We start from the raw sequence: 15005 nt of genomic DNA, 5'->3' as shown, positions 1-15005 counted from the left end.
GGTACTGCGGGGACAATTCCATGCATCCCCGGGGCTCCAGCATGGACCCCGGGTACTGCAAAACTAACTCTCTGGGGTTTTCTCTGCAGCTGCCGCTGCTGCCAACCCTCAGACAGGCTTCTGCCCTCCTGGGGTCTGGGCAGCCCAGGAAGGCAGAACAAAGGATTTCCTCTGAGAGAGGGTGTTACACCCTCTCCCTTTGGAAATAGGTGTGAAGGGCTGGGGAGGAGTAGCCTCCCCCAGCCTCTGGAAATGCTTTGAAGGGCACAGATGGTGCCCTCCTTGCATAAGCCAGTCTACACCGGTTCAGGGATCCCCCAGCCCTGCTCTGGCGCGAACTGGACAAAGGAAAGGGGAGTGACCACTCCCCTGACCTGCACCTCCCAGGGGAGGTGCCCAGAGCTCCTCCAGTGTGCTCCAGACCTCTGCCATCTTGAATGCAGAGGTGTGAGGGCACAGTGGAGACCTCTGGGTGGCCAGTGCCAGCAGGTGACGTCAGATACCCCTCCTGATAGGTGCTTAGCTTTCTCTGTAGCCAGTCCTCCACTGAGGGCTATTTAGGGTCTCTCCTGTGGGTATCTCATCAGATAACGAATGCAAGAGCTCACCAGAGTTCCTCTGCACTTCCCTCTTTGACTTCTGCCAAGGATCGACCACTGACTGCTCCAGGACGCCTGCAAAACTGCAACAAAGTAGCAAGAAGACTACCAGCAACATTGTAACGCCTCATCCTGTCGGCTTTCTCGACTGTTTCCTGGTTGGTGCATGCTCTGAGGGCTGTCTGCCTTTACCCTGCACTGGAAGCCAAGAAGAAATCTCCTGTGGGTCGATGGAATCTTCCCCCTGTTAACGCAGGCACCAAACTTCTGCATCACCGGTCCTCTGGGTCCCCTCTCATCCTGACGAGTGTGGTCCCTGGAACACAGGAGCTGGGTCCAAGTGTCCCCGACCATCCAGTGGCCCTTCTGTCCAAATTTGGTGGAGGTAAGTCCTTGCCTCCCCACGCCAGACAGGAATCCTGTGTACTACGTGAACTGCAGCTGCTAGAGCTTCTGTGCACTTTTACAAAACTTCCTTCATGCACAGCCTAACCCAGGTCCCCAGCACTCGGTCCTGCATTGCCCAACTCGCTGAGTTGGACTCCGACTTCGTGGGACCCCCTTTTGTTGTGCTGAGTCGACCGTCATGCTCAGATCTTTTGAACGCCTGTTCAGGTGCTTCTGCGGGTGCTGCCTGCTTCTGCTTGGGCTCTCTGTATTGCTGAGCACCCTCTCTGTCTCCTCCTCCAAGGGGCGACCTCCTGGTCCTTCCTGGGCCCTGGCAGCACCCAAAACCTTTAACTGTGACTCTTGCAGCTAGCAAGGCTTGTTTGCAGTCTTTCTGCATGAAAACAACTCTGCATCCTCCAGCACGCCGAGGGACATCTTCTGACCAAAGGAGAGGTTCCTGGCACCTTCCGTTGTTGCAGAATCTTTGGCTTCTTCCACCAAGAGGCAGCCCTTTTGCACCTCCATCCGGGGTTTAGTGGGCTCCTGCCCCCCTGGACACTTGCGTGACTCTTGGACTTGGTCCCCTTCCTTTACAGGTCCTCAGGTCCAGGAATCCGTCTCCAGTGCTTTGCAGTCAGTTGTTGTCTTTGCAGAATCTCCTATCTTGACTTTACTGTCTTTCTGGGGTAGTAGGGTAACTTTACTCCTACTTTTCAGGGTCTTGGGGTGGGGTATCTTGGACACCCTTAGTGTTTTCTTACACTCCCAGAAACCCTCTACACATTACACTAGGCATGGGGTCCATTTGTGGTTCGCTTTCCACTTTTGGAGTATATGGTTTGTGTTGCCCCTAGGACTATTGCATCCTATTGTGTTCTACAGTGTTTGCACTACTTTTCTAACTGTTTACTTATCTGATTTTGGTTTGTGTGCATATTTTGTGTATTTTACTTACCTCCTAAGTGAGGGTATCCTCTGAGATACTTTTGGCACATTGTCACTAAAATAAAGTACCTTTATTTTTAGTATATCTTTGTATTGTGTTTTCTTATGATATAGTGCTATGTGATATAAGTGGTATAGTAGGAGCTTTACATGTCTCCTAGTTCAGCCTAAGCTGCTCTGCTATAGCTACCTCTGTCAGACTAAGCTGCTAGATCACTACTAATCTACTAATAAGGGATAGCTGGACCTGGCACCACGTGTAAGTACCATCAGGTACCCACTATAAGCCAGGCCAGCCTCATACAATAGCCAACATCAGGAAATGTTGTCCCAGTTCTACCCCTGAATCATAAAAGCCAGAAGCAGCGCTCTGTTCCGGAGCAGAGACTTCCAGGCACAGATTCACCAGGATTGTGTGTCTGGGTTGTGTCACTTTTGTGGCACAGCCTCAAAGCAAAATCCTTTTTGTCCTTTACTAAACCATGCAAAACCATTTTCTTTTAGTAAACACACAGTAGCAATGCAGTGCGTTGCGCTGCCTCGCGTTACCTGGCATTAGGTAGGTTTTCCCATGGGAGGGTATAGGTGCTCCCATGCATCCCCCATGCGTGCTGATGCAAACGCAGATTTACAAAGATGTGCGCCGAAATGGTTTGCCTGCCCGACAGATGCCTAAAGAGCAGAAATATCTTTATTTCTCCTTGTTTCTTCCTCCTTCTATGCTTCATGCATTCTGCAGCATACGTAGGGAGAGGAAAATGTGTTTAAGGGTTGCTTTTGTGCAGGAAGGTGTCCCTTCCTGCACAAAAACAGTCCCGCCTGCATTGGAGCTAGGCTACACTCAGTGCGCCAGCACAGGGAGAGGGCAGGAATGCGCGTATTTTAGTAAATGTATCTGCTCTCGCCCTTTCATGCAACTCGACGCAGCAAGTTTGCGATGCGTGAAATAATAACAAATGTGCCCTGGAGTTCGTGGGCAGCAGCACTACCAGAGAGTGTGAAATGGAGAGAAATGATGGTGAGAAAGGAGGAGAGAAGAATCTATACAGAAAGGGAAAGAGAGCGGGTTGGAACATTGAGAGTGAGCAGTGAGTGAGAGAAGAGGAAAGCAAGCGAGCGTCAGACAGCTGAGAGCGAGAACAGATGGTGAAAGAGAGAAGAAGATAACAGAGGGAGGTGGGGCAGAGGAAGGAGTGAAGAGATACAGACAGATGCACAAGTGGAAGAGAAAAGGATGAATAGACAAAAGTACTCAAGAGAGTATAGGAAAAGTGGGGTCGAGGGAAAAGAGAGAACGCGTGCCAGACAGAGAGACGCAGAGAAAAAGGGCAAGAGAAGGACAGAGGAGGGAGAAAATAGAGAATAAGGAAGGGGAGAGAGGAAGGGGAGTGAACAGAGACTGTCTGGGGTTCAGTTTGTAATTTGCAAGTCTGGGTTTCAATCCCAATAGTATAGTATACTTTGCTAAGCGAGCTCAGAGGGATAGTGCGCATGTTGTTGAGATCTGTGCAGAAATCTCCTCGACAGTCCTGCACGGAGGTGGAAGTGTACAGGATCTACTGGGAATGGCTTTACCACACTTTTTAACTTTACCAAAACATATCATATACTTTTTGTTAAGCAAAAAATTGCTCCTGAATGGTTAATGCTGATCTTGGGTCGTTTCAGGCTGAAAAGGAAAGAGGAGGTCTCCGTGCTGGGAAACGAGGGGAGCTACAGACAGCCAAAGAAGAAACAAGCCTTCTCTCCAGGATCCCTGTTACATGAAAGAAATGTGAATGTATGCAACTAATTAATCAGCAGATCTAAAAGCTGCTGGGGAACCTATCTCATACTCTGTGCAATACATTCATAGGTGGAGCCTGCCAGACAATGTACAAACATATGCAGCTTACGGCTTGCTCATTGGTTGCCTTTGTTGTCTGTCTCTTTTGCTTGCTTCCTATTCGATGGCTTTCCTTGACCCAGCTTGTCAATCTTGCATTTGCCCCTCTCCTGGAGCATGGCATCCTTACCATCTCTCTCATTGGCTGCCCTCTATCCTCCCACTTATCACTTTTGGGAAACTTATTTTGGCTAAATACTCCATGGGAATGCATGTGTTTTCCAGATTTCTCCTTCTTGCTGCCATATGCTCCTCCCAAATGCCCACCCGATTCTGTGTGCCTCTCCTGTGTATTTATCACCCACCCTTCTTGTGCTCCGTGGTGCCTTTGTGTGTTTCTCCCTCCCCTCTCCTTGTGATGCTCTCTCTTTTTTGATTGGTCCTCACCCTCTTGTTTACTTCTCTTCCTGGTGCCCGGTGTTCTTCTCTCCCCCGTGGTCCATGTTCTTCTCTAACGTGCACCTGCGCTGTCGTCTTCACTCCATGTGTGGCTCTCCTCCCCGACAATGTTGCTCACTGCCACGTGCAGCTTTTCCCCTTCCTCCCCTCCTCCGCCTACCTATTCATACCGCTGTAACCGCTAGCCCTCTGCAATATTTTTTTTTCTATTTTGGAACATCTTAATTTTTATATCTACTGAGCCAAGTGGCATCCTTCATCTTGGATTGGTAAATAAAAAATGAATGCAAATGGCGCCTTTGTCATTGCACTGGTTTGCGCATTCATTCTGATGCATGCATGCACATATACCATCACACATGCATGCATGTGTCAGGGGAATGACGCGACAGCCAGTAGCAGTTGTGTTATCACACCTTTTTAAAATGTATTTTGACAATGCTGCACAGCATCGGAGGATAAAAGCCTGACTCTACTGAGCATCGCCAAAAGAATTGGCAACAAAATAGGTCACAAAGGTGAGACCTATTGGCTTTGCTTATGCTTGTTTTAAACTGCAGGTGACTATATTATACTGTGTGTAATTCTTTTTTTAATTACTGACGTATATTCAGAATGCTTTCAATTACAGGCTGCAACTTCCCACTACTATATTCATGTCATTATTCCAAAGTGCACTAAGTAGTATTCAAATCACTGACCATCCGGTCAGACACAAACACCTGCAGTGATTGCATTACCCAACTAAGCTTTCCCACCCAAACAATGCATTTCCACCAGATTAATTTACCTTGAGTTTACTGTTTATGTAAGCTATATGCATTACCTCCTCGTCCATCTTCCCCGATCCAGTCCGTACACGTGAGATCCCATCTCCTCCTAGCAGATATCACACCCTAGTCAACTTGAAATACTTCCCCCAACATGGCCGCCATTAGCCAGGTGCCACTACAAAGGGGAAGTAGACACACCAAACATCCTGTCAGTTTTTTCTGCAGACCCTTGTCTTATTTCTTTATTGTTTTCTGTGTCAGTTACTGCTACAGAGCCCGTCTTGTTCGTCATCTATTGTCCCATGGCCTTGCCCCAGCAGGCAGGGATTCTGGCAGGCGCGCTCCCACTACTCACTCCAGCAGTACTGGGAGGTGGGAGGAGGTTGTTATGCAGCGGCTGTGTTTGGGCGCGCTCCAGGGTTTGCTTTAGCAGTCGGGAGGCACACATTGTACTTATCGCTGCCCGCGTTACTTATTTCAGCGCAGAGCAACGGTTTTGACAGCGCGCATTGCCTTCATTTGATTTAAGCGCCGAGCGCTTCTTTCCAAAGTTAATTGGCTTGCACACCCATTCTTGGATGGCGCGACCCCGCAAATCTTGTGCGGTTCCCGCAAGAGTCTGGGTTGCTTAGAAACTGGCCGACGAGTGGGAAGTCTGTCGGTTTCATTACTGAAGTGGTGGCGGTGCGAGCATTACGGAGGAGTGATGGAGACAGACACTTGGGAAGCTGCTAGCCATCTATAGAGGCTCCCTCTCAGCCATCCTTGCAGGGGAGGATAGCAATGGCTGTGGAGACGGTGTTAAAAGCCCGAGAAGGCCCTCCTGCCCCTAAAATCCCTTGAATGCAGGAGTCAGAAGATGCTGTGGGGGATCGTGGGGAAATGGAGGAGGAAAACAAAAAAGCACATTTAGTTCAGGGAGCTGAACTTTCAGATGTCCTGCGGCATCTGCGCACCAATTCGGGCTTCCCAGGGGTGGCTTTGGCAACTGATGAGAATGACTTTTTTGGCACAGTATCTGCAGCAAGAGCCTGAATCTGTACCCTTGCATTCTGCAATTAAAAAGGTATTGCAACCTGAATGGAGAGATGTTGATAAATCTTTTTCTCGCTTCTTGGCCAAGCAGTATCCCATCGACCGTTTTCAGAGGAATTTCCTGCTGTGGTTAATATTGATAACCTTGTTGTGTAGCCATTTTAGCTATAGTTTTAGACACGTGATTTTAGTAAACTAGGCCCGCCACTGTGCACTTTAATCTAGATATGTTTTATTCTAGCTTTGCTGTATTGTTTTAACAATAGCCACATGTGCGGTCTTGTTTTATTTCTCTCTATCTAGCTTTTCTTTGCCTAGGCCAGCACTGCGTTCTTCAACAAGACATTTCTTTCACTCTGTGCTTTTCTCAAGGCTGCAGTAAGATAGGTTGCCCGCAAACGTGGTAACATTTGTCTCTAGTGTTCATAGAAACATACACACTCTTACGTGGGGATCATTTCTTGGAACATCAGCTGTTTTATTATAAAAACACTACTTTGACCCATGTACGTTAGAGGGACATTCCAGCCAGATGATCACGACTGTATACTGATTGCTGAATGCTTCGCTACAGCTGCGTATGAAGACTACAGGCCCTTACTCAGGTATGAGGGATTATGTCTTCCCTGGGTACCCTGAAGGGCAGAACTAGAGCTTAACATGCTGCGCTATAACATAGCCTGGGTAGAAACAGTTCTTAACGATCTTAGTGACAATATGGTAGCGTTATTTTGTGGTTTACTCTCCTTGTCACAATTTCAATCCTGTATTGCTTCATCGTCCTAGTTATTGCAGTACATGCTTTATTATCTAAGATGCAGTTACTTCAATAAAACCTTATTGAATTCTATTCTGCCTCTGATTGTCCTTGTATACGTGAGACTAATGTAACTGAGAGAAACAGATGAGATCTGAGTGACTGCGATTTCCCTGAGGAGTCAATTGTGTCATGCGCCCGGTTGCCCAATCATCCCGCTCTTGGGTAGAGATGAGGCACTGCCAGATAGCCAGAACAAAACCCGGATTAGGCCGACAGGTGTCACCTGTAGTGGGTCAGACTCAATCTTCCACACCACAGGTGATTCTGCTGCCCAAATCCAGTAGTCTCATTAGGATAATGAGAACCTACGCCACAACCTTATGACGGGTTTATCTACCCAGAGAAATGTTATTTCTGAGGATGCTCCCCCACCAGATGCTGTGGATTAAAAGGGGGAGGGGGCAATCAAGAGGGAAAATTCAGCATCCAGTTTTGCAGTGAGAGCAAACGCATATTCCATTTACACTGTTCAATTGTTACTCAAAGATTTACAGTCCCTGACTGACAACATGGCGGAGGGGTCACCCTGTTCAGCCCTTCTTGCTCTTATAGAACAGAAAGTTGGTTTCCTTTCAGATGTGTCCTTTGATAATTTATGTTTCTCAGCTGTGTCATCAGGGGCGGCTGTTGTTGTCCCCATCACTTGTGGATGTGTACATGGAGGGCAGATGCTTCACAGAAAGCTCCTTTGAGGAAACTTTCTTTTGATGGTGGTAAATTGTTTGGGCAGCAATTGGAAGATATGACTAAAACATTTGCTGAAAAAAAGAAGTTGATTGCTCCAGTGATTTTTTTTTTTACTAGAGGTAATAGTTTTGCCTGCAAGAGAGCATTTCTTTTTTCTCCAAATAGAGGAAAATCTCAGGCCTTTTGGGATAGGGGTTGTGGCTGGGGGGGGGGGGCTCACTCAGATAAGTCCAGGTTGCAGCTCTCAGCCTGGAGTATCTCAGGTGCCTTGCCTCCAAAATCATGCCTATTGTCAGGATGTTCCAGTATGGAGACGTCTACGGCATTTCAAAGAGACTTGGGATTCCACCATTTCAGACGCTTGGGCAGTACAAATGGCATCTGAAGGTTATCGTTTGGAGTTCAAAGAAATTCAGCGGGATTTTTTCAAAGTTACCCCGCTACGCAGGGACCCCTTGAAAAAGCAGGCACTGTTGGATGGTGTTCAGACATTGGTGAAAAAAAGGTGATTGCCCCTGCTCCACCGACTGATTGGGGTGGGAGGTATTATTCAATTCTCTTCCTTGTGCTGAAGCCTTCAAGGGTCTTTCACCCACTTATGGACTTGAAGGCCTTGAACGGGCTCTTGGTGCACCAAACCTTCAAGATGACAACATTTCAAAGTATGTTTGCTGAGACAAGAGGAGTTTCTGTCTTCTCTGGATATTATGGATGCCTACCTTCAGGTGCCGATCTCCCTCAGACACCAGCGGTTCCTACATTTTGCAATTGGGGACCATCATTATCAATCTTGAGTCCTACCCATCGGGTTAACTTCAGCACCAATAGTTTTTACCGAGCTCTTGGCTCCCTTGGTGGGTATTTTACATGTTGATGGTATCCGTGTATTCCCACGTTTGGATGACTGGCTAATCAGTTCTTCTCTTTCCAAGGCCAAAGACGATGTCATGGCGGGGTGCCACGTTCTGAGAAGCAATGAAATCCTGTTGAATCTTGCCAAGTCCAACCTGCATTCAGTACAGGCACTCAAGTTCATTGGGCTCTGTTTTGTATGGACGGGGTGATGTTTCTTTCCCCAGACAGAACCCCCAGGCTGGTGGCTCATCTTTCGAGTCTATTGAGGAAACCTCAGGCATCTGCTTACCTGTGGTTACGAAGTCAGTGGGAAATGGCTTCAGCCCTGGCCCTTGTACCTTGGAGCAGTTTACATCCGTATCCCTTAGTCCACCACTTGTTACGCCATTGGAATCCCTCTCCCAAGTCTTCGTGGCCTTGGTTCCTGTCTCTCCTCAGATCAGGGCAACTGGTGGTTGGTTCCAGGGAACTTGCAAAAGGAGTTGCAGTTGAAACAGTCCATTCCTCTGGTTATAACAACAGACACCACCAGGAAGGGTTGGGTGCAGTTTTTGGGGAAATCAAAAGCACAGAGCTGATGGTCCAGACAGGATGCAAAGAACTCCTCCAATTGGAAGAAATTGGCAGCAGTGAGAGTTGCCCTTCTCTGGGTCCATCCTCTGATAAAGGGGCATCCAGTTTGTGTTCAGACAGACAACCAGAGAGCCAGAGTCTATACCAACAGGTGGGGGAGGGAGGGGTGGTTCCAACCCTTTACCTTCTGGCAGGGAGGTTTCATCTTGGGTGGAGCTCAATCTTCTTCTCTCCGGGCAGTTTATCTTCAGGGAAGGGAGAATTAACTTTGCGATCCGTTGAGCAGGTCCTTCCAATCGTCAGTATCCCTGTGTCTCTCTCCCCTGGTCTTTCAATAAATCACTCAGAGGTTCGGCCACCCATGGTTGGACCTTTGTTCCAAGAAGGAGAACTTGCTACTGCCTCAGTTTGGTCTCTGATTCCAGCCAGGGGGCCTGGGCGACAGATGCTTTTTCAGCGAGGTGGCCTCATGGTCTTCTTTATAGTTTCCTCCTTTGCCAGTGATTCCGAGAGTGCGTCAGAAGATCTGGGAGAATCACAGATTAGTCATCTTAGCGGTCCCCGATGGGCAAGGAGACCTTGGTTTCCCCCTTTGCGAGATGGCAGTGGCTCCTGCTTGGACCTTCACCCGCCCCCCTTGTTACACTCGAAACCTTTCTCTGGGGCCTCTCAGTTGTTTGAATCTGGGGGATCGGCTTCTGAAAAGTTAAGGTTGTTGACTCAGGTTTGTTCATTAGCAGAGACCTGTTGTCCTTCCACTTGGAAGTCATACAATAGGCATTAGGGGAACTTTGAGAAATGATGTGTCATCAAGTTGTTGCCCCTTAGTTGTGACCCAGCCAAGGTATTGGATTTCTTGATGGATGGATTTGTACTTGGTTTGGCTGTCTCAACCATTCGGGGTCAGTGGGCAGCTAACCAGGCTGTTTGGGGTGAGAAGATGTTAACGCTTGCTCCTTTAGATTCCCAGCTACTACAGAGTTTTTTTTGGTAAAGTCCCTGCTTCGTCCTTGGGATTTGCTATTAGTCCTTCAAGCACACTTTGGGCCTCAGGAATCTGTGGGCTTAAGTATCTGACACAAAGGTTGTGTTTTTGGTGGCTATTTCTTCTGGGCACAGGATTGGTCAAGTTGATGCTCTGCTTTCTGTATCCCCTTTCATTTGTTTTTTCCGGATAAAGTGGTATTGCACCTCAGTTTGGCATTTTTGCCTAAAGTTCCTTCATCGTTTCACTGCCCTTGTGCTTCCAGTGGTTTTCCAAGATCCATCCTCAGATGAGGAGGGTCGTTTTCACACACTTGATGTTTGCAGGGCATTGTCAATTTATTTACGGAGGACTTTTCTTTTCAGATATCGGACCCCCTGTTTGTTACTTTTGGGGTTGGAAATAGGGGTTCTCGTCTTTCTACTTCTTCCCTTTCCCTTTGGATTGAATCCTCTGTTTTGTGTGCCTACGATTTGTCTAAACGTAGTGTCCCCTCCCAGGTGATGGGTAGGTCTACCAGGGGGGGCTGCCTCTTGGGCTCCATTTAAAGGGGCTTCATTGAAAGACATTTGCTGTGCAGCCACATGGTCCTCCCTAAGACTTTTCTGTCCCATTATTGTGTCCGTTTAGGGGAGGGGTCTCCTTCTTCTTTGGCAGACCATGGTGTTGTCTGCAGTTTTATGGTTACTTGCCAGTAATCTTCATTACTCCAAGACCAAGTCTTCCCCGATACAGTCCTAGGATTCCCCTCCTCCCATCCCTCGGAGGTGATTATATGTGGTTCTTTGTTCTGTGTTTTGCTTGGTAGAACAGGATGTTTGGTGTGTCAACCCCCCCTTCGCAGGGGCACCTGGGTAATGGCGGCCATGTTGGGGGAGTATTTCGAGTTGGCTGATATCTGCTAGGAGGAGGTGGGATCTCAGCGTATGGACTGGATCGGGGAAGGCTTGGGCTCGGAGTAATGAAGATTACCGGTAAGTAACCAGCGCCTCGTGTTTAGGTAAAGTGCAGCTCTTCTTGTTAGCCTGGCTCCCCTCTGGTGAGCTGCACAGGGGCCTGGCACTGTTTCCATTCTCTGAGCAGCGGGCACCGCCCGACCCTTGAAAGGTCGGACCGGCCAGGCCTGGCACTGCTCACTGCAAGTCCCAGCATTACAGGCAAAAGGCGCCCAAAAGAGGGGCGATGACAGACTTCACACAGAAGTAACGCAGGATCCATGAACTGTACGAATGTGCGGGCGGGTGGTCACTCTGTACTGAGCACGGGCCTCAGTGACCACACGGGCACGGCTGGGCAGGCCCTGAGCCCCAGCACAGATGGCACTTTATTAACCAGATCACCCATCAGCGCTTAGAGGCCCTGTGGACCACAAACTCTACAAACGGCCACGGAGTGAGCTTATAGCTGGAGAATTAAACGTGAACAGTGTCCAGTGATGGAAATGTGTTTTGATTAATTCACTGCCTCGCAGAGCCCCCTCTCCCCAGATGAAGCGCAGCCCTCCCCCTCCCCCACATCAGGCGAACTGCAGCTGATCGTGGCTGGTGATTTCTAGAGCTTTCTTTCAGCAGCTGAGATGTTGGGGGGCTCAGGGGACCCCAACTCCAGGCTCTGATCGACCACCCGTGATAACTCAGACTGACAGCTCGTTCACCCCCCGGATCCCACCTCTCTACCTGCCAGAGCTGCACGCGCACATGGAGCCTGCATCACTGGAGGGGGTGAGAAAGGAGGGAGGAGGGGGAGATATAGGAGCATCTTACAAGCGGGAGACCATGAGGAGGGCAGAGGCGCACCTGGGAGGGAGAGCGCAAGGATGGGAGAGGAGTGGCGGGGTCTGTGAGAGAGACACTGGCAGGGTCTGTGGGGAGGTGGTGCAAGTGGGTAATATCAGTGGAAGGGTGGGTGTGAAAGCAGGGAGGGGGGAGACATAGGAGCATCTTATAAGCGGGAGACCACGAGGAGGGCAGAGGCGCACCTGGGAGGGAGAGCGCAAGGATGGGAGAGCAGTGGCGGGGTCTGTGAGAGAGACACTGGCAGGGTCTGTGGGGAGGTGGTGCAACTGGGTAATATCAGTGGAAGGGTGGGTGTGAAAGCAGGGAGGGGGGAGACATAGGAGCATCTTATAAGCGGAGACCATGAGGAGGGCAGAGGCGCACCTGGGAGGGAGAGCGCAAGGATGGGAGAGGAGTGGCGGGGTCTGTGAGAGAGACACTGGCAGGGTCTGTGGGGAGGTGGTGCAGGTGGGTGACATCACTGGAGGGGTGGGGGTGAAAGCAGGGAGGAGAGGGACATATAGGAGCATCTTACAAGCGGGAGACCATGAGGAGAGCAGAGGCACACCTGGGAGGGAGAGCGCAAGGATAGGAGAGGAGTGACGGGGTCTGTGAGAGAGACACTGGCAGTGTCTGTGGGGAGGTGGTGCAGGTGGGTCACATCACTGGAGGGGTGGGGGTGAAAGCAGGGAGGAGAAGGAGGGACATTTAAAAGCATCTTACGAGCGGTACACCATGAGGAGGGCAGAGACACTACTGGGAGGGACAGCGCATTGACTAGACTGGAAGGATGGGAGAGGAGTGAGTGGGTCTGTGAGAGAGGCCCTGACAGGGTCTATGGAGAGGGAGAGCAGGTAGGTGAGATCAGTGGAGGGATGGGTGTGAAAGTAGGGAGGAGGAGGGGAGATATAAAAGCATCTTACACGCGGGAGATGATGAGGAGGGCAGAGGCACACCTTGGAGGGAGAGCGCATGAACTAGACTGTAAGGAAGAGAGAGGGGTGGCAGGGTCTGTGTGTGAGAGAGAGGGTGCGTGAGAGAGGCACTGACAGGGTCTGTGGGGAGGGGAGCTGCTGGGTAAGAGGGGTGGGGGTGATATAGGAGCATCTTAGAAGCGGTAACCCGTGGGGAGGGCACAGGCACCCCTGGGACTGGAGGGAGGACGCACTGACTAGACTGGAAGGATGGGTGAGGGATGACAGGGTCTGTGAGAGAGGCTCTGACAGGGTCTGTGGGGAGAGAGCAGGTGGGTGAGATGAGAGGCGGGCGCTGGGAGGGGGGGAGCAGGTTTCCATTTCAAGGCTAGTTTAGCATGGTAACTGGGCGTCCCAAAATATTAAACACTTTTAAACGAGAGCGGAGCCATTAGATACGACAACCCGCGAGACGAGGCGCTTCGAGGAGGTCGGTGGCGCATGTGTGATTTGGTGGAAAGACAGATTGTCGTTCAATGGCTGAAAAAACTCCTAAGTGGTTCCATTTTTTACAAAAAACACCAAATATTAGCGTTTACCTCTGTTCCTCAGTACCCTATCACAGACAGATGTGGTCACAGACGGCAGAGCTGTGCTTGTCCCGCTAATCGGTCTCTGGACGTCTGTTCACCCCCTTATCTGTTTACCTCTCCCGTCTCTGTACATCCGTCATGTAGCTCCCACAGGCGAGCGCCTACAACAGCTCACACACAGGAAGAGGGCCACAGAACGCACGCCCACCCTGGCCACCTCCAAGCCCCCAGCACAGCACGCCTCAGGGAGGACCCCTGGGCTTTAAGTGGGATGAAAAGAAAGGGGAGGGGCCTGTCCCTAAAAGAGGCGTGGCCTGTGTAGTTACTGGTGTGGCTTAACCAAGTAAACTACATTTCTGTGACTCCCATATAGTGCCACCCAACCGGAATTCTGGTGTGTCTCTCGGCTTTCTGGATTGTATCCAGATATAACACAACAACTGACCTACTCATAAAAGCAGCCTGGACTATTGGCTTTGTCAGGCCCTCCACCGTCGCCTTAAGACCCTCGCGGGTGAGTAGTTGCGCTTTATAAAAACGGACTGATTGATTGAGTGGCGGTCTGTGTGCGCTTTGCAGAGAGGCCAAGGATTGGATGAGCATGTATTCTGAACACTTTTTAGACCCACTGACAGGCACTGTGAGAACCTCGCCCCGCCTTCAGCTTCAAATCTAGACGCCTTAATCGTGCCATTATGAACATATGGAGGTGACTCATTTCAAAGCAGGCACTATGCAAGAGAAATATGCTAAACTGAAGAAAACATAAAAACACCGCATTCTGGGAATAGCTACCACTCTAATGGAACTCAAGATTCAGTAAAAGTTGAAATATATTTGCATTATGTATTGGGGACCCGCACAACCATTGAGTTTATTTGTCAATGTGATCATTTAAGACTTTTTTGCTTTAGCAGAGCTCAGGGCTGCTCTGCTTATTGAGTGAAGTGCCTAATTTAACACACAGATAGGATTTGTAAGGAAACACATCCTTTTTGTATGGTCACCGCCAAGTTTTTGGACTAATGCTTCTGTTTTTTTTCTCTGGGAGTGCCCTGAGGCCTGCTAACCAGAGCTCAGCGCCAGTGCCCTGTCCCTAAAACATGTATTTCACATTGGCTTGTACCCAAATGACATAAGCTAACTTTCTTGTAGGGCCCTGTTGTATGATAGCCAGGGTACACAGCGCATGAAAGCTAGAGTGTCACCCCCGGGTTTGCGTCACAGGTTGTGCCATCCTGGGAAGGACATGAGTAAAACGAGACTCCCAGCCCGATATGCCAGGCTAGAATAGCAGTTTTAAACAGCCAGCCCTACTTTGTCGTTTAAAGTATTGGCAAAGCCAAGTCCACCCCCTGCAACATGTGTAAGTTCCCCCTATGGCAGGCCTACAGAGCATGTACTTTACGAGCTCTGGCAGTAAAAACTCAAAACTCTCATTTTTACTGTGGAAAGACTTGGTCACCCCATTAGCAAGTACAGGGTTACACACTGACCCCTCATTTGTGCTAACTCCTGTAGGGTGCGACTTAAGTTTATACTCCAGGGTATCAAACATCTTGTTGCATTAAGTCCAACTTGATTCTCAAGTCAAAATTAATGTTCCATGTGGCAGTGTGCACATTTAGCTTTGTTGTCTCTGGTCTCCTGAACGGTTGCACAAGAGGTTTGTCCCCGCAACAGCTTTCTGCCCTCCAGGGAAGACGTGCTAACGACTCCGTGGAAGGGAGACAATAGAGGCCTGCACTGGAGAGGCGTGTTACCTCCCTCTTGCAGG

This window comes from Pleurodeles waltl, chromosome 2_1, assembly GCF_031143425.1.
Source record: "Pleurodeles waltl isolate 20211129_DDA chromosome 2_1, aPleWal1.hap1.20221129, whole genome shotgun sequence".
Classification (NCBI taxonomy): domain Eukaryota; kingdom Metazoa; phylum Chordata; class Amphibia; order Caudata; family Salamandridae; genus Pleurodeles; species Pleurodeles waltl.
The sequence above is the reverse complement of the archived record's forward strand: the minus strand, read 5'-3'. Positions refer to the sequence as shown.